This window comes from Eptesicus fuscus, chromosome 6, assembly GCF_027574615.1.
Source record: "Eptesicus fuscus isolate TK198812 chromosome 6, DD_ASM_mEF_20220401, whole genome shotgun sequence".
Lineage (NCBI taxonomy): Eukaryota > Metazoa > Chordata > Mammalia > Chiroptera > Vespertilionidae > Eptesicus > Eptesicus fuscus.
The window spans coordinates 33017636-33037102 of NC_072478.1; the positions used below are offsets into that span (position 1 = coordinate 33017636).

The 19467-nt window shown below is 39.6% G+C and overlaps 1 protein-coding gene across 1 annotated transcript in view; it reads left to right on the top strand.

Annotated features, from left to right (window-relative positions):
• Positions 1-230: 230 nt before the first annotated feature.
• MSRA (methionine sulfoxide reductase A) overlaps positions 231-19467 on the top strand; it is a 431326-nt gene continuing 412089 nt past the window's right edge. Inside the window, exons 1-2 of the mRNA XM_054717623.1 lie at positions 231-278; positions 2267-2405. The gene's annotated coding sequence lies outside the window, so the exon portion shown is untranslated. The remainder of the gene's footprint in view (positions 279-2266; positions 2406-19467) is intronic.

Below are 19467 nucleotides of genomic sequence, written 5' to 3' on the forward strand. Positions count from 1 at the left end.
ATAAACATTTCGTAAGTTTTAAATAGCGCTCCTTTTTGAGTAGCGTGATGAAATCTCGCGAGTCTTGAGGACGTGACTCATTGCTTAGTCCAGCGTCTCCAGGCTCAGATGCCCGGAGGGTTCGTCACGGAGGAGCCATCTTGGTCACCAGACGGACTGTGCGAGGGGTCGCAGTGCTTGTGTTCAAGCAGCACTCATTTTTGCTGAATACGGTCGCATTCCCCTCCCTTCATCTCATCACGGTGGCATTTTATCGTCACGTCATAACAAGAAGAGCGGTGAGCACAGTACAATAAAATATTTTGAGCAAACGGAAGATAAAGACCGAAGTCACATTAACTTTTATTATTGTGTGTCGTAACTGTTCTATTTTATTAGTAGTATTATTAATCTCTCACTGTGCTTAATTTATAGATTAAGCTTTGTCATAGGTATGTACGTACAGGAAAAAACCTCGTATATCCGGGTTTTGGTATTCTCTGCAGTTTCAGGCATCTTGGATCATCTGCCCCACAGATTAGGCAGGACTACTGTATTGCACTTTTAAAATCTCAGAAATTTTACAGCCAGCTTTCTAAAATATATATATATATTTATTGATTTCAGAGAGGAAGGGAGAGGGAGGGAGAGAGAGAAGCATCAATGATGAGAGGGAATCATGGATCGGCTGCCTCCTGCATGCCCCCCACTGGGGAGGGAGCCCACAACCCCCGCACTGCCCTGACTGGGAATCCAACCTTGACCTCCTGGTTCACAGGTTGACACTCAGCCACTAAGCCACACCAGCCGGGCTGTACAGCCAGCTTTTTGGATTCTAAGAGTTTTTCTTATTCCCTCATGGCTCACTTACTCATAGAATATAGTTTCTGGTTTTACAGACTTTGTTCTGTTTGTGTTTTTAGTTCCCTTCTGTGCCCTGAATTATCTTCAGTTGTTGTTTTTTTTTTTTGGGGGGGGGCGGATGGGTTTCTGCTTGATTTTTTTCATTTACATTCGCAAATATTTGTTTACATGTAATGGGGGTTGTTGACTGTCAGGCTTTTGAATGGTACAGGTGAGGAGCAGGCTGGTATGCTGGGGAGCCTCCACATAGAATTAAATGGAGGATTCTACTCTGTGGTGATACTAAGCCCTAATTTCTCCCCAGATAGTACTTACAGTTGAGATAAATAAATAAATTTTTTTTAGATATTTATTTTAAAGTATTTTTTAAGATTGTTGACAGTATAACAGATGTCTCCCATTTCCTTTCCCCCTTTACCTTGCTACGTCCAACCCCTGCCCACCCCCAGGTCTTCACCACCCTTTTTATTGTCCGTACCCATGGGCTGTGCATCTAAGTATATGTTATTTGGTTTATCTGTCCTGGTCACCCCATCCCCACATCGAGGTATGTCAGTCTGTTCCATGCCTCCTTAATTTTGGCTAGAGAGAAGTGCCTGGTTATGGCAGTTCTGCTCGCTGTGCGAGGGAAGAGTTGGGGGTTGAAGGGTCACATGTCCAATAGGCAGTACTTCGGTTCTTCTGGAGTCCTCAGCACCACTTTTCATACCTGTGCCTGTGCCACCTGTTATCTCAGAGTCTGGAGTTTTTCAGGTCTTGCAGATGCTTCATTTATGTTCTAGGCTAACACGTCCTTTGTTTGCCTTCATTAGTTACCTTTATTCCATCTGCTTTATGTCTTCGAGCAATTTATTAAAAGTCTTCTCCTACGGTTGGCTCTTCTCTTGGTTCTTGTGGGTTTACATCGTTTAAATTATTTTACCATCTTTTTAATGAGATTTTGGGACTTGAGGAGATATCCACGTGTGCTCGGCACCTCACCCTCCTCACCCTAAGCCATCTAACTTTGTGCTGCTAATTTTGTGTAGAGTAGATGACTCTCTGGATTTTCAATTGATTATGGATGTGAAGAGACTTTGAGGTTACTTTAGAATCCTCTAGTTCTGAAAGGAAACTTAGACTTTAATAATCAAATCCCACCCATCTCTTACTTTCTGTATCAGAGAAGCAGAAACCTTAGGTAATCATTTATTTTTAAAAGAATATGATCTTACACAATTATGAGAGAAGATTAAAAAGTCTTTCTATGGCTTTTGTCTTTGTGTTTGATCCTGGGATTTGAATTCTGCAAGGAGGGGGAGGCAGGAAAGATAAATGTAAAGCAGAGGAGAGTCAGGACAAGAAGGAACCCATGAGTTGGAGCCCATGAGGATGGTCTAAAACCTGTGTCTATTCTTTGTTGCCTTTGACCTTGGTGGTGTAGATGCTCTGCTGGAGAAGTTGGTGACCTTCATCACAGAAGTAAACACACACAGCAAGCCCAGGATGTAGAGAAGATCTGAGGGAAGACAGGGGAACTTCAGGATTGACAGCTGTCCCATGACAACAAGATGAGCCAGCATGTAAGTGACAATGTACACGAGCTGCCTGGTAGCTTGCACCAACCCACTGAGCTTAAGAACAATATGGCTGCTGCTTTACTGCTACTTTCCCCAACTCAGGAACATGCCAAAGCTGAGAACTTACAGGGAAATGGATTTTAGGAACCAGTTCAGTCGCATCAACCCAACACATTGCAAAACCACCACACTTTCAGATGAAAAAAATTAGGCTCAAAGTGATGATATGAATTATCCAAAGCTCAGTAATATTTTTAGTGGCAGGTCTATTGACTCTCAATTCAAATACTTTTTAAAAAGTTTTCCCCTTACTATGCATATAACACGTTATTATAAAGAAAATTTGAGCCGAAACCGGTTTGGGTCAGTGGATAGAGCGTCGGCCTGCGGACTCAGGGGTCCCATGTTCGATTCCGGTCAAGGGCATGTACCTTGGTTTGCGGGCACATCCCCAGTAGGGGGTGTGCAAGAGGCAGCTGATTGATGTTTTTCTCTCATGGATGTTTCTAACTCTCTATCCCTCTCTCTTCCTCTCTGTAAAAAATCAATAAAATATATTTTTAAAAAAAGAAGAAAAAAAAAGAAAATTTGAATAACAGAAAAGTTGAGGTAAGGTAAAAGATCACCCCCCCCCAAAAAAAGGTCACCCCATTATTTAAACTCAATTATTGTTAATATTTTAGTATACTTTAAAAATTCTTTTTTCTAAACATAGCTACCTATATTTCCATAATTATACTGCACATACATACATATATAAATATTTTCTTTAGCATTAAAATCTTTATCAGCATCATACATATTTAACTATTTGTCTATAAATAGACATTAAGGACATTTCTATTTTTTCTTTCTACTATAAACAATGCTGACTAATACAAATACTGATGAGCATCCTTGTGCATACATTTTTATTCCCATTTTATCCTTATAGAATCTTGAAAGAAATGTTCTGAAATTATTTTCATTAAATATTATACCAATTTACCAGAAGTGTGTTAGATTATCTGTCTTCCTAAACCTTGACAGGATTAGATGTCATCTTTGAATACCTTTGTTATCAAATTTTATCATATCATTATTTTATTTTGTAATTCTTTGATTATTTAAGAGGGTTAAAATTTTACCTAAGTTTATCTTTTGTTTTTAATTTTGGTGAATTTTTTGTCCACTCATCAATTGAGGGTTTTAATTTTTTTGGGTATTGTCTTTTACTGTATTAAATATATTAACTCCTTGTCATATTTTTTCTGAGCAATTTGGTGTTCTGAGTCATAATCATGCCAGAACAATGGGTTTCTAAGAACAGAAGTAGGGACATGTGGAGGGTGGGGACAGGCTGACATTTAAGTATTCTGGTCAAGAGTTCTGATTAGTGTTGTTTGTTGAGGATGCTGGTGTGAGGCCCAGCTGAGTCATTAAGTTTAACCATACCCCTCCCCCCCCCAGCAGATTAGGAAGGCCAGGTGGAGACCAAGGCTGGTGAAGGGCACGTGCCCTGGGGCATCTTTAGAATTGGGAAAAGTGTCTGATGAAGTGGATGTGATGGGAACAGTTGGAGAAAGTGACTTTGACATATTAGAGTTTATAGGCAAGGACTGTCCTCAGACTTTGGGGGAAAGCTTATGAGAAAAAGTTCAGATGACAGATGGATGCAATTACATTCCCTAGGATGAAGGAAGCTGCTCAAAAACAAAATTATGACAAATGCACGTAAGAGGATCTTAAAAATTAAACTTGGAGTAAGCAACCAAAATGTTTTGCTTTTCAATGTAGTGGGAAATACGTTTGGATATGGATTTTATTCTTGAATGACCGATGAATTTTCTATATATTGAAGGGGAATTTATATTTTTGCCTACATAGCTTATATATATATCACTTATTTTATATATATTACAAATATATATTAGGATATAAAACATAAATGATTTAGGTGGGGGTGTTTCCTTCCCCTATCTGAAGAAGGCCTTATTTATTTTGGAGGGGGCTTTGGAGGAAAGAAGTTCTGACCAGATTTGGAGTAAGAGAGAAGTAGATAGTATAGGAAAGGGGACTTTACTAAATGTTGCTGTAGACTATGTACATTCCCTTTAATGTTCTAAGAGACATAGGTAATTGATGATATCCTCTCTTGTTTTCCATTGTCTAATGAACTGTACCTTTTGGTAAAGAGCTTTAAGACTGAACCCCTTGTGTTTCGGTTTATAAAGGTTATTTTGGGACTTATTTTTTTGGACTTACATTTTTTTAAAAGAAGCAAAAGCAAATACCAAAATTTTCATTATATATGTGAAATATGATTAGAAAGGACAACTATTCTGTTTTATCTTGAGATATAAAGCGTGGACATTAATTTGAATTTTGCCTTCAGAAACTTGAGAAAAGTTAAATATAATGTATAGCTTTGTACTTTCAAAGGCCTTTGTGTGTTTGTTTATTTGTGCCTCATTCATTCCATAAAGAAGCTCCACCTTTGGGCTTTCTTGTCTTTGCCCTGCTGCTTCCTTTGCTGGGAATAATTCCCCTCCTTTTCTCTATCTGGTGAACTCCAACTCATACTCCAAGAGACAACTCAGTTAACAGCTGCTCTAGGAAATCTTACCCAGCTCATCCAGGCAGAATGAACTCCCCTCTTCCTAATGTATGGCTGCCACATTGGATTGCTACTAGTTTCCACTAGATTATACACTCTCTGAGGTCTCATTGAGTATCTGTCTCAGAGTCTGCCAAGTATACATGAATGACCAAAGCATGAAGCACAGAAAATCCTTTATGGTGAATGGACTTTCTGTTTCTCTCTCTTTGTATTTCTCTGTGGAGGGACTTAGAGTAACACATCTGGCCACTCCTTGCTCTGCTCCCTCACACTTCCCAGGGGAGGAGGAATGACTCCTCTGATTAGCTGGGGCTCCTTGGTTAGCCTGTCACAAGCATGCACACAATCAGCATGGACTGGGTGGATAGCGTTCATTCTGGGGTACTTAATTCTGAAGTATGAGGAAGTTTATTGTGGCCCTGCATCTGAACCAGCTGTTATCAGTAATAAGTCTGACGAGGAGTTGATCTCCATCTGGCTGACTCCCCGTGTCTCTCTCTCAATTGGTTCCTGACTCCAGAATGGAATAGTTGCATTATCTATTGCTCCCCTGCTAAACTCCCAACATCTGACATTTGTATATTGCTTTTCAGTTTACAAAGCACTTCCACATCCATTATTTCAAGGGCTGTAAATAAGGCAAAAAAGTGCTGTGGGAGTATTGGGAGCAAGTGATTAATTTCAGTTGGGGAAACCACAGAATGCCTCACAGGGAGTTTGGGGTCTCATTCAGCACAGGTGTTGGGCTGAAAGGTCTCTGAATTCTGCTCCCTCCAAGCCCTTATAAAAATAAGGGATTCAGCACTTGGCTCATTTCTAGACTTTGCCTCATTTAGCTTGCTTAACTAATGCACCAACCATTAAGTTCATCTTCCTCTGATTTTTAATGTCTATTTGTTATATGTTGGTATTTCCAGTTCTTACCTCAGGATGCCCTGGCTTTGTCAACCTCTTTGAACATGCTGCTGTGACATGACCTGGTGTCCTCTCTGGCTCAGGATCTGATAATCACTCTCTAGTTTTATGCTCTGTGACTACTGCTCCTTTCCCTAATCTCGCTGCCATAGAATCAGCTGGCAAACAGCTTTGAGCTCTAATACTCTATCATCATTGGACTTAATCGCTTTATAAGCAACTGAGTCTCTTTCTTCAGTCACAGCAAAGGCTTCATGACATCAGAGATATTATCACACCTGAGGCACACACCGGGTGACTTTGTAGTCACCATCAGTTTTCCTAGGATGGGGGTCCAACAATAGACAGACACTGCATTGATGTGGATGTGCTAAAAGGCATTTTGGAACAAACAGCTTCTATAAAAGTGCCAAATTCTAATTGACATTGTTTTTTAAATCGTTAGAATACAAATTGAATTTCAATGCAAAGGGAAAAAAATTAGAATTGAAAGTAGAGAAAGTGAATTTACAAGCAGAAATAAAACGAGTCAATCTAATTTTAAAACCTGTCCTGAACCAAGGGTAAAATAACAAACAGTTTTTTTTTTAAAGGGAATCTAATATTTATAAGGGGTTCAACATCCAAGGGATGATAAATTGCACTTGAGAGGAAACGCTGCATTAGATAAATTTTATCTTGACACTGAACCCTTTAACATGCCTGTAGAGCTTGTCTTGTACATCTGTTGTAGCCCACATACCAGTCTGTCCCTGATAGTAACCGAAGGGTTATTTTGCTGAGAAAAATCTGTTTGACTTAGAAGCTGGAAGAAAGGAGAGGGGAGCTCAGAGATTGGAATCTAAATGAGTAATAGAAAAATTTCAAATACCACCATGGCAGGGAAAAGATGAACAAGTCTGTGATAATTGACACCTCTTCTTACATTCATTTTCATTCTGTGTGCTCTCCAAACACATTTTTAGCCTAGTTTAACATCATTTGGGTCTGTTTGGAATTACAATAGAAAATGTAGTGAAGGAAATAGAATCGGTGAAGTGCATTGTTGGGTGAAATAACCTGGAGATGGGACATTGGGTGGTCCTGTTTCGCTGTGGGCTCTGAGCCCCTGGAGTTCTTCTCTGATAACAGGTGCTGGTGGGGTGGGAATGATGAGGAGGAAAAAACAGAACCCCAAGTTGGGAGTGTAGAGGTTTGGGTGGGAAGGGAGTCAGGGATTAAGTGCCATCACACGGTATGTGTGTGTGTATTTGTATTTGTGAGTGTGTGTGTTGTGTGTGTGTGTGTGTGTGTGCGCGCGCATGTACACACACATGGTCAAGCATGTGTAGAGTGAAAATTGGAATCTAATGGGTGGGTTGAACAGTTGCAGTCAGGTGAGATTCTGGCCAGTAGTTTTTGCAGCAGCATTTCCTTTCTTTGCTTCACGATTTAGCTTCTTTAGTTGGTGATCCACTTTATTCATCAAAGCTTCAGAAGGGACATGTGTAAGGCAATGCATTTCATGACAAATAATCCATACTGTGCTTTTAGAATGATCCAGGAAAAGGGTGGGCACATTTTTATTTTATATATAAAAATATAATTGTGATATAGTCATACTTATAAATATTTACTAATAAACGTTTGATTTGACACTATAAATATTCAATAGACCTGGACTCAAATTCAGTTTCTGCCACTTACCTTAGGGAATGTGAGATCTTTGATCCTGGTTTCATCATTTGAAAAATGGGCATAAACTCTACCTTTTAGGCTTGTTTTATGGATGTCAACTGATGGTCATTGGCACCAATTCCACGCCCACAGGAATCCCCAGGGTGGGGTGCGGTGAAGAAAGAAATTTTAGTGCAAAACAGCTCAACTGTGAAACAGCACAGCTGTAAGGCAGCCCTGGAGCCAGGGGGCCCTGGAGCCAGGACCCTCTCCACCTACTAGTAGACAGTCCTGCTCTGCTCTTTGCCCATATGCTGATCTGTTCTGCTCTGTTCTGTGCCAGTCTGTTCCAGCAAGACATCTTTGGTGTTTAAGCTCAGCCAGGGAAACACAGTCTTAAAACATCAGTGGAAAGAGAAAGTATATTCCCAGAGCCAGAGGGAAGCTGGTTTATATAGACAGAAGTCTTGACCCATGGTTCCTGATTGGTATGTCATTATGCAAAAAAGGACTCCAAGTCCTCACAGTTGCATTGGTCCAAAACACATTGCCCTGATTAGTCAGAATAGAGCTGCTCTGGTTGGTCACAGCTGTGCAGCTCCAATTAGATGGGGAAAGCTTCAGTCCTATTGGTTGAAATAGGATTCCAGGAACTCCTTTATGAGGGTTGGCTCAGATGGTAGAAATACAGTACAGGCAGGCAGTTCAATGCCGGCTTCTCTGTGGAGTGCAGTTTGTGTGAGACACTCCTGTGTAGAAATGGCTGCTAAATTCTGTGTTTTTTTTTTTTTTTTTAAATTTGAGCCCTTCTTAATATATGGTATCTTCCTTCTCAAGGTTTATAGGGATTAAATGTGAAAATTTGTAAAGAGCCTAGAACACATTATGTGCTCATTAAATTCCTTTCTTCCTTCATCCTGGATAAATTAAATTTGATTTTTTTTTTAAAAGAGGAAAGTGTAACACCAGATTTTAAGTTCAAAAGTTATTTCTCTTTAGATCTTAAATATTTATCTAAGTAACTATTTTTCAAATTTAAAAAATATATACTCTAAAACACTATATAAAATTTTAGAAATAACTGAAAAATTGAAGAAAAGTTGCAAGACTAGGAATAGTACAAAGAAAACTTGATTATGTTTTATATGGACTTACTTATAGTTAACAGCTACTTCATGGGCTCTTTCATTCCATCTCTATAGATAGATATAGATATAAATTTTTCTGAACCATTTGAGAGTGAGTGGCATGTATCCTAGACCCTACCCTTTCAATGAGCATTTCCTAAGAACAGGAATATTCTCTTATCTTACCTTAATACAGTAATCAAGTTTAGCAAATTGAACTTTGAAAGAATACTTTAATCTACCATCCCAATTCCAATTTTGTCAGTCAACCCAATAATCTCTTTCATAAAGCATTTCTTTTTCTGTCAGTATGGAATCCAGTATAGGATTGGATATTGCATTTAGTTGCCATGTCCCCTTTAATCTGAATGAAAAAACATATCCTACCATTTATTTAGTTACTAGTGGCCAGGTGCACGAAATTCGTGCACATTAAAAGGGGATTAATTAGAGGAGATATTTTAATATTGCTATTTGCCCTTTCTCTATAATAGAAGTATCAGAAATGAAAGAAAATTAGTAAAATGTATATGAAAATCTTCCTCCTGTCAGAGTCTGGAGCACACCATGGGACCCAGAGTCAAGTCCCCACCCACCCATGTGTACCTCAAAATCACCCAAGACCCAGACCCGGCCACCCCCTCCCCCATTGGGCTAGATCCAGACTCGGCCAGTCCCACCCTTGTCAAGCCCCACTGGGTGGGGGGCTCAGCCTCAGGTCCCCCAGCCCAGGCCGGGGCAGGAGGCGCGCTTTGAGGTCCTCTGTCAAGCCCCGCTGGGTGGGGGGGCGCGGCCTGAGGTCCCCTGTCAAGCCCCGCTGGGTGGGGGGGCGCAGCCTGAGGTCCCCAGCCCAGCACTGTGGCGGGGGAGGGGGGTGCACCTTGAAGTCACCCGTCAAGCCCCACCAGACAGGGGGTATGGCCTGAGGTCCTCTGTCAAGCCCTGCAAAGTGGGGGGCGTGGCCTCAGTTCCCCTGTCAAGCCGTGCCGGGTGCGGGGCACAGCCTTAGATCCAACGGCCTGAGGTCCCACGCCCATCAAACCCCACGGCGGGGCGGCGGGGGGGGGGGGGGGGGCGGGTGCAGCCTCAGGTCCCTGCTGATTGCTCGTTAAGGCTCCTTAAGGGAACTCAGCCTCCTCTGTGGGTGCAGCCATCTTTCGTTACAGAAATCCCGCCTCCACTGTAGGCGCAAACACCTTGTGTTATGGAACCGGCCCCCCCCCCCACCTCTGCCTGGGCACCGCCATCTTTGTGGTGGAGTGATGGTCAATTTGCATATTCCCTCTTTATTATATAGGATTGATAAATGATATACTTATACAATTTATATATACCTATAAATTATATTTATAATTCAATTAATAGGGCAGTATAATAACTACTATTTATGCAGACATTTCAGTGTCTTCTAACTGCCCATAGAAATAATTTTAAATTCATCTACCAGCTTTTCAATCCTCTATAATAAATCCTTACTCTAATTATCTATGCACTGCTCCCTGTGGAGGCAGCAACATATAGCTAGAAAACATAAGGTTGGGGCAAGCAGCTCAGGGTGTGAATTGTACCTCTACTGCTTGTTGATTGCATGGCCTATAGCAAGTTGCTTAACTTCTCCTATTTCCTTCCAAAAAAAGCTTCTCAATAAATAACTGTGGAACCAATATATTCATCTATTTAATACAATTTTTAGGAGGATTAAATGCAATGATTTTCTTAAATGAACCTACAGACGTTCTTGGCACATAGCAGGTTCTCTAAAATGTTTACTGCTTTGCCTTCCTTCTTTTGAGAATCAACTTATTGCCACATTCATTTTGCCTCCTCAACTTTGCTTACATAAGCCCCACCTCTGCTTTGTCCTTCCCTCTCTTCACCACCCACCCAAAGCCTATGTATTTGTTAAGATTCAGTTCTAGTTTTTTATCTCCTTCATGAAGCCCTCACGAATCTCATTACTCTCTCCACCTTCTAAATTGTTACACTATTTTAGACCCATCAAAGATTTAGTAAACACCAGATGAATGAAATCTTAAAACACTATAATGTGGGGGGCCCAATAAGGCCATAAATGTAGAGAACTGCTCACATAAAGAAGGAAAGAACACTGACAGTTCCTGGCAGTGCTATGTGCCTGGTGCTTTCTCTACAGGATTACATTAATCCTCCAACAACTGCCAGAAGTAGGTTTTCATAGTCCCATTTTACAGATGAGAACCTTCGACACAAGGTCACAGAGCCAGAGAATGGCAGAGCTGGATTTTGAACCCAGAGTTGGTTCTATACTTCCTTTTATATTGGATTGTCACCTAAATGGAAATTTATATTAAAGAATATTGATTTTGACTCATGGGTGACAAGTACACATTAAGTTTTAGAGAAAATAAATGGTAGCAGAGATGGGTACATCTAATTTCTTGCTCGATATAAATTAATTTTTGTCCCCTTGAGTCAAGGTATCATTCATGACCCTGTGGTTGACTCAGTGTGACTCAAAATGACAGTTCTATGTGCTTCTGAGGAACAACTGGTTGCCTAATAGGTGATTCAAAAACCTTTACATGCAAAGAGCTCAATACTTTTCCATTTTAAAGTGTCACTTGAGTTATCAGTTAATGACTGGCAATGGCTGCTCAACAAATAGGCATTTATGATGAATGCTTCAATGTGAGAAGTTGGACGGAATGACCTCTTGGGGCCTTCCTCATAGATTTAATCAATCTAATTACACCTTTAGACTGAGTTGGAGCCCAGAGTGGAGCACTTATTTCCTGCTTTTAACTGTTGTAGCACTGTTTTGGGAGGAGCACATCTCATTTCCCCAACTGTTAAGTTCTGTGAGGGCAGAGGCTGTTTTCTTTTCATTAGTGTTCCATAACACTGGGTGCAAAGTTGAGCACATAGTAGGACTCAATAAACACTAATTGATCAATTACTTTAAGATTTTGTAACTTCAGATGCTTATAATATAGGGACACTTAAAGTTGGGGCAGATCAATAGAAGAGTCTGAATAATGATCTTTAAGAACCATTATACAGTGGATTGAGTGAACTCCTCAGGGAAGCTCCATAGGCAACACTTACTACTTTAGAGATCTAGAAGCCATTTTGTTGTTCTTAAGAATGGACTTTAGTGAATGAATAGATCTCTTTTCTCAACTCTAATTCTATTTGGTCTCAACCCTGACAATGTATACAGAAATATGCCTGTCTTTGTCCCAAATAAAGGGAGTTCCTTGGGTTAGAAACACTAACCAGTTTTAGCAGGTTTCAGAGATGAGTGACCCAGCATCAACATTTTAAATAATTGGGACTATGGGAGAAATCTTCATAAAGAAGGAAGAAGGAAACTGGATCACAGAATCTTTCTCCCATGATACCTATAGAAATAACAGCAATCTTAAAAAGTAAAAACAAAATACAATATCAACAATTAAAAAAAATTACTAGTAGCATTTAAACTAGTAGCATTTAAACAAAAAGCTAGTAGCATTTAAACAAGAAATTACTATTAGCAATTACCCAATATCACAGATAACAAAACATTTCAGCTAAGGGAGGAGATTCTGGCACATTACCTTGATCCTATATACATCTTCCCAAAGGTGGTGCTCTAAACTGAAATATGCGCAAATCTGGTGACAATCTTACTGAGGGATGTCTTTATACTTTCTGTTACTGCGATCAAGGAAATACATATAGAGAGGAACTGAGCAAGTAGGACTAACTCTGTTAGAAGTGAAGCCTAAATGACTCTTTTACACTGAAACTGGGGACACAGTTAAGAGGGTTCACCACAAATTAGGCAGAAGGAGGAATGTATTCAAGGTTTCCTAGAAATGTCTGCACTACTCAGAACTGCTGAGTCCTGTCTATCCACCACACCGCTCCCCTCAGGTTAGAACAGTGGTCGGCAAACTGCGGCTCGCAAGCCACATGCGGCTTTTTGGCCCCTTGAGTGTGGCTCTTCCACAAAATACCACGTGCGGGCGCGCACGTACAGTGCGATTGAAACTTCGTGGCCCATGCGCAGAAGTCGGTTTTCAGCTCTCAAAAGAAATTTCGATCGTTGTACTGTTGATATTTGGCTCTGTTGACTAATGAGTTTGCCGACTACTGGGTTAGAACAACGTAGAAAGATCACAAAATACATAGTCCTAAGACTTGGGTGATAGAGGAAAATAGAAATATATACAGATTGAGATACTTGGAAGGGAGGCAAAAAAATGCAGACTAGAGAAAATAGAAGGTTTGGAGAGTTCCATGTTAAGTATGAGGAAGATAAAAAGAAATGGCACGGATACTATGCAAGCATACTAAAAAGAAGAATGTAGCATAAAAAACACAGTTGAAGAAATGGTAACCCACAAAACCCAAAGAACAGAAATTTGTCAAGAATGCTTCACTTTACAGAAAAATTTACGAAAATGACTTCAATAAAAAAAGAGCTCAAAGGAAGATGAAAAACAACAGAAAGACATGAAAAGAGAGGTTACAGGGACTGAGGAAACAAATTGATGAGTAATACAGAAACATGACTAAACAAACAAAAAATTAAGTCAATAAATAGACTAGAATCACTAAAAGCTGATATAACTGATGTAAGGGTAAATTCTCAGGTAATCACAGTGCATGAAGAAGAAAAAATCAGAAGTTGAGGTAATAAAGAGAAGAGAATAGATAAGAAGATGAAGACTTTCCCAATAAGCATAATCAATGACTTTAACAAATTTAACAAATGGAACAGAAAAATATTTAAAGATATAATACAAAAACTTAAATGTATTGGTTAGTTTTATCTATTTTTGAAAATTATTTTTGATGAGAATAACATTGCATTATATGATTATACCATAATTTTTTAAAAATATATTTTATTGATTTTTTACAGAGAAGAAGGGAGAGGGATAGAGAGTTAGAAACATCGATGAGAGAGAAACATTGATCAGCTGCCTCCTGCACACCTCCTACTGGGGATGTGCCTGAAACCAAGGTACATGCCCTTGACCGGAATCGGACCTGGGACCTTTCAGTCTGCAGGCCAATGCTCTATCCACTGAGCCAAACTGGTTAGGGCGATTATACCATAATTTATTTATCTATCCTTCGTTGATGAGCATTTGAACCATTTCTAATTTTTGCCATTATAAACAGTTCTGGGCAAAAGCACATGGGAAAACATATATAGAACTAAGGTAAAACAACAGTGAGAATTATGGTGACAGGACATCATATAAGTATTACATATAATTTCAATTAAAAAAATAATGTAATTAACAAAGATAAGATGGAAGGAAATATGAGAATGCCATTTTCCTTCTCTTTCATCACAGACAGTATTGCTATTGTCTAAAATTAAAACATATACATCTTAAAGACTCCAACCTCCTTTTTCCTTATAATTTTACAAAATATCTCTAGTGAAAAATATTAATCTACAACAGCAATTCCTTTAATTTTACTCTTTTTCTATTCCTTCTGTAAAATTAAAGTAAAAGCAATATTTTTAATAAAAATGGAAGTTATATTATGATCCTATTTTTATAAAAATATTTCTTCTATCTAGTTTATCTTTATATGTGCATGGAGAGCTACCTGGAATAATGTGCACTTTAATATTAATAATGATTTATTTCATCTGTTGACAGTGGGCTAAATTTAATTTTATTTTTCTGTGTCCAGTGTTATTTGAATTTCTTGTTATGTATATATATTATTAACAAGTTAATATATTTTTTGAATGTAGAGTTAGCAAGTTCACAGGTTATTACAAATTGAGACAATTGGCTTCTTCTCATATACTCCTGTACTCATGGCCTTAGCTATCAGCTTTACCTCTAACACTAGTTGTGGAATTTCTTATCCTCAGAGTTCTGCCTTGCAGTGCTGCTATAGACTGAATGTTTGTGTCCCGCCCAAACATTCATATGTTGAAATTCTAACCTCTAATATGATGGAGGAGAGGACTTTGGGAAGTAATTAGCTCATGAGAATGGAGCCCTCATGAAATGGAATTAGTATCCTTATAAAAGAGACTACAGAGAGCTCCCTTTCCCCCTTTACTAAGTGGGGGCACAGTGAGAAGGCTGTCTATGAACTAGGAAGTGAGCTCTAACCAGACATTGAATCTGTTGGCACCTCGATTTTGGACTTCCCTGCCTCCAGAACTGTGAGGAAAAAAAAATTTGTGTTGTTTATAAGCCATTCATTCAATCTGTGGTATTTTTATCCAGTCTGCCCTGAGGTGTTCTTCTGACAGCCATTTTCTTAATGTTGGAGTTTTACATTATTCTTGCTAAGTGTGGTTGTTTTTGAAAAGTTTGTAGTGGGCTGGGGTCCCACACCTATGACATGAGGCCATAATGTACCAAAAGAGATTTTTATTTCAGGCACTTGGGTGCAGGTGGGCTGAGTCCGACAAAAAGGAGTCAGTGGCAATTGAAGGAAGAGAAAGATTTTTGTTAATCCTTGCTGGCTGTAAACTGTCCTGCTGACATAAGGGTCTGGTCTGTCCTTCGTTCCTCTCATGCCAGGTGTCTAGTTGTTATCTAGGCTATGTGGTGGTCAAGGCTGCAAGCTTTCTGCAAGATATCTGCTAAGCACAATAAGTTTTCTCTGCCCCGTTTTATTCTCTTTAACCCTTTCAGTTTTAACTTGCCATCATTGTTCTTCCACATAAATTTTATAACTTTGGTTACTTTGTCTTTTTAATTTTAAAAAACGTTTAAATTACAGCTTACATTCAATATTATTTTGTGTTAGTTTCACAAAATAATATTGTGAAAGCATAGTTGTTAGATAATCTTATATTTTACAAAGTATTTTCCCGGACATTTCCAATACCCACCTGGCACCATACATAATTATTACAGTACTAGAGGCCAGGTGCACAAAATTCTTGCACAGGGGGGCGGGGCGGGTAGTGTCCCTCAGCCCAGCCTACACCTTCTCCAATCTAGGACCCCATTGGGCGGTGTCCGACTGCCGATATTTAACTGGCAGTTGGACATCCCTCTCACAATCCAGGACTGTTGGCTCCTAACCGCTCGCCTGCCTGCCTGCTGGATTGCCCTAACTGCTTCTGCCTGCCAGCCTGATTGTCCCCTAACTGCTCCCCCTGCCGGCCCGATTGCCTCCAACTGCCCTCCCCTGCAGGCCTGGTTGCCCCTAACTACCCTCCCCCGCAGGCCTGATCGCCCCCAGCTGCCCTCATCCTGCAGGCCTGGTCGCCCCTAACTGCCCTCCCCTTCAGGCCTGGTTGCCCCCAAGTGCCCTCCCTGGCAGGCCTGGTTGCCCCCAACTGCCCTCCCCTGCCGGCCTGGTTGCCCCCAACTGTCCCCCCCCTGCCGGCCTGGCTGCCCACAACTACCCTCCCGTGCTGGCCATCTCGTGGTTGCCATTTTGTGACAGCCATCTTGTGGTGGCCATCTTGTGATGACGTCACGTGTGACACCACCTAGGCTTTTATTATACAGGATTATTGACTACATTTCCTATGCTGTACTTTACATCCTCATGACTATTTTGTAACTACCAATTTGTATTTCAAAATCCCTTCACCTTTTCCACCCAGTCCCCCACCCCCCATTTCTCTTTCCCTCTGGCAACCATCAGTCTGTTCTCTATATCTATGAGTCTGTTTTTGTTTTGTTTGTTCATTTATATTGTTATTTAGATTCCTTTTTAGAATAAAATCTTAGAAGTCAGATCAAAGTGTATGATTTTTGTTTTATGAGACTATCTTTCAAAAATATTTTATGACTTTTTTAATGCTCATGATTTTATATAGTCAAATTGATTTTCAAAAGGCTATACTAATTGATACTTTCACTAGAATATGTATAAAAAGTGCCTCTTGCATAACTGTCTTGCCAGCACTAATCATTTTTTGTTTGACATTTGTGCCTGTTTAATAAGCAAAAATGATATTTAATCGCTCTTTTAATTAGCATTTTTATTATCCATGAAGTAGAATGTTTTTCAATTGAGGATTGAATTTTTAATATTTCAGTGAAATTTTATAAGTGGGCAGACAGTATGATCATATTTATTTTTTTATAACTGCAATTCAGGTGAGAATGTTAACAGTGAATGGCTGGAAGGGCCAGATGTCAGGACCACCAGAGAGGAGACTGTGGTGAGGGGATGAGGCCCTGCACTGGCAGGGGAAGCAGATCTGACAGCATTCTATCTCTACCTCCAACTTCCTTTCCGGCTTCCTGATTCCCTGTTATGTTTTCCACTTTGAAAAATCAGCATAGCAATAATACATTGACCCAATTAATGTCATGATGTTCCTAATCTATTAACATTTTGGGGAGATTTTTATAATTCTTCTGAGAGATCCATTGCTACACTTCCCATCTAAAGAATCAACAATTTGGAATACAATCTGGCTGCAAGATGATGAATTTTGTTTCCCTATGAGTCTTATACAGGGAAATGTAGAAATGCATTCTACGGATCCAAATACACTGAAGAATACACTGATTTGCTCCTGGCTTTTGCTAGCATTGGTTAGTTTCTTGGCTTTTATCTTAAAGTCCTCATATGTTACATTTAAAATAGAGAAATGAAATATACACAGTCATGTTTTAGCCAAAGCGAACCCTGATAAAAAACGACCAGCCCTCTGTAATTTTGAGCTGAATTGTAATTCATTGTTCGCTGTAGACTTCAGATAAAAGGATTCATGTGGAATGGTAGATAGGGCAGTTTTAATTTGGATCAACTAGACTTAGTACTGTATTTTACACCAGTCATGCTGTGAGGCAGGTTCTTTGTTTTCAGCAATTATCAAACTAAGCCTAATTAAACTTGCCTTGCTTTGATGTACTATAATGTTTTCTGTAATTTTATATTCTGAACCATTTTCATAAGTCCTTGTTTGAAATCAAGGATAGACTATGGATTCATTTTGCATCTGTAATACCATGGTTTTAGTATGTATCTAATCAAGTTTTAAGATGTTTACCTTTGGTTATAATTCAGCATTCTTCTTCTTCTTGTGTTTTTGTAATATGGACCCATGAAATTGTTTTTAAATACAATATGCCAATATAACAAATGTAAAAGATATATGTGGAAGGAAAATACAAAGACTTTCAATCCTACAAATTAAATATACATATTAAACTATAGAACACACTCTTCTATTAATTGATTTCCCTTTTTGTTGAGTTATTCCTTAAGGGGACCTTTTTAAAAAAAAAGCTCATTTGGTCCAATCGACTCTGTGTATATTTCTTTTGTGTAGATGCGTTAAAGGTACTTGTTGTCTGTTTTTGTATTCACAAGTTGTTAATTTCCCACTTAATGGAGCATCCATTAGATCTCTCTTACTTTATGGGTGCTAGCATAGAAGATGTGTTTTTTAAGAGCATTTTTCTTCATCTAATAGAAATAATTTAAAAATACATTTACTTTATTCAGCTGGTGCCCTACTAGGAGTTCTTGTTAGCCAATGCCCTTTACTGCCTTTAAAAATGGACTTAACTGTTTATTTTAGCATAATTTCCTGTGGCTTTTAGCCTATCAGTTGGAATGGATAAAGGATACAAAACCAGATCCATTATGTTGCATGGATTCCCTTTTTAGCCCAACGTGAAGGGGACTTTGCTATGAAGACCCTTTTAAGCATTTTTGAACAAAGTAATGCCTCTCTTTTTGAGGTTTGTCATGAAGTATTATTCTTGTCTGTTTCTATAAAAATTAGGAGCTAAATTATTGTCAATATTAGAAAAGATTGTATTGCTGAGTACACTTAGATTATATTTTTTAAAAATTTGGAGTTAAAATATAATACATAGTCAAAAGTACATATTGTTAAGTGCACAGATCAATGAATTTTAACAAACTGAACACACCTGTTTAACCAATACTCAGACCTGGAAAGAAAATATCGCCAGCACCCCAGAACAACACCCCACCCCCATGCTCCTAACCAGTTACTGCTTCCCTCAACCCACCTCCAGAGTAACCACTTTCCTGACTTCTAAAGCACTAGAGGTCCAGTGTATGAATTCATGCACCAGTGGTGTCCCTCAGCCTGGCCTGTGGGATCAGGCCAAAACTGGCTCTCTGACATCCCCCCAAGGAGTCCCAGATTGTGAGAGGGCACAGGTCAGGCCGAGGGACCCCACTGGTACACAATGGGGGATGGGGAGGGAAGTGGGAGGTTGGCCAGCCGGGGAGGGGGAGGGACCGCGGGAGGGTTCCAGGGCATGTCCAGCCCGTCTTGCTCAGTCCCGATCATCTAGACCCCAGCAGCAAGCTAACCTACCAGTTGGAGTGTCTGTCCCATGGTGGTCAGTGCACCTCATAGCGACCGGTCGACCGGTCGACTGTCTTCCCCCGGTGGTCAGTGCACATCATAGCGAGTGGTTGAGCGGCCTTAGCATATCATTAGCATATTATGGTTTGATTGGTTGAATGAACAACCGGACTACTGGACACTTAGCATATTAGGCTTTTATTATATAGGCTAGCTTAGTTCTGCCTGCTTTTGTGTGTTATATACATTTAATTATACAGTATGTACCCTTCAGTGTCTGGCTTCTTTCATTCAACATTATGTGCGTGAGATTCATCTGAATTCATCTGTTGAGTGCAGTTGTAGATGTTAATTCTCATTATTTTGTAGTTTTCCATTGTATGGTGGTATAACAATTTACTTATCCATTTTACTGTTGAAGGGCAGTTTTACATGGAGGTGGTAGAGGATGGGATAAGAAGGCACTGAAGGAGGGGTCAAGTCACTTTATATTTA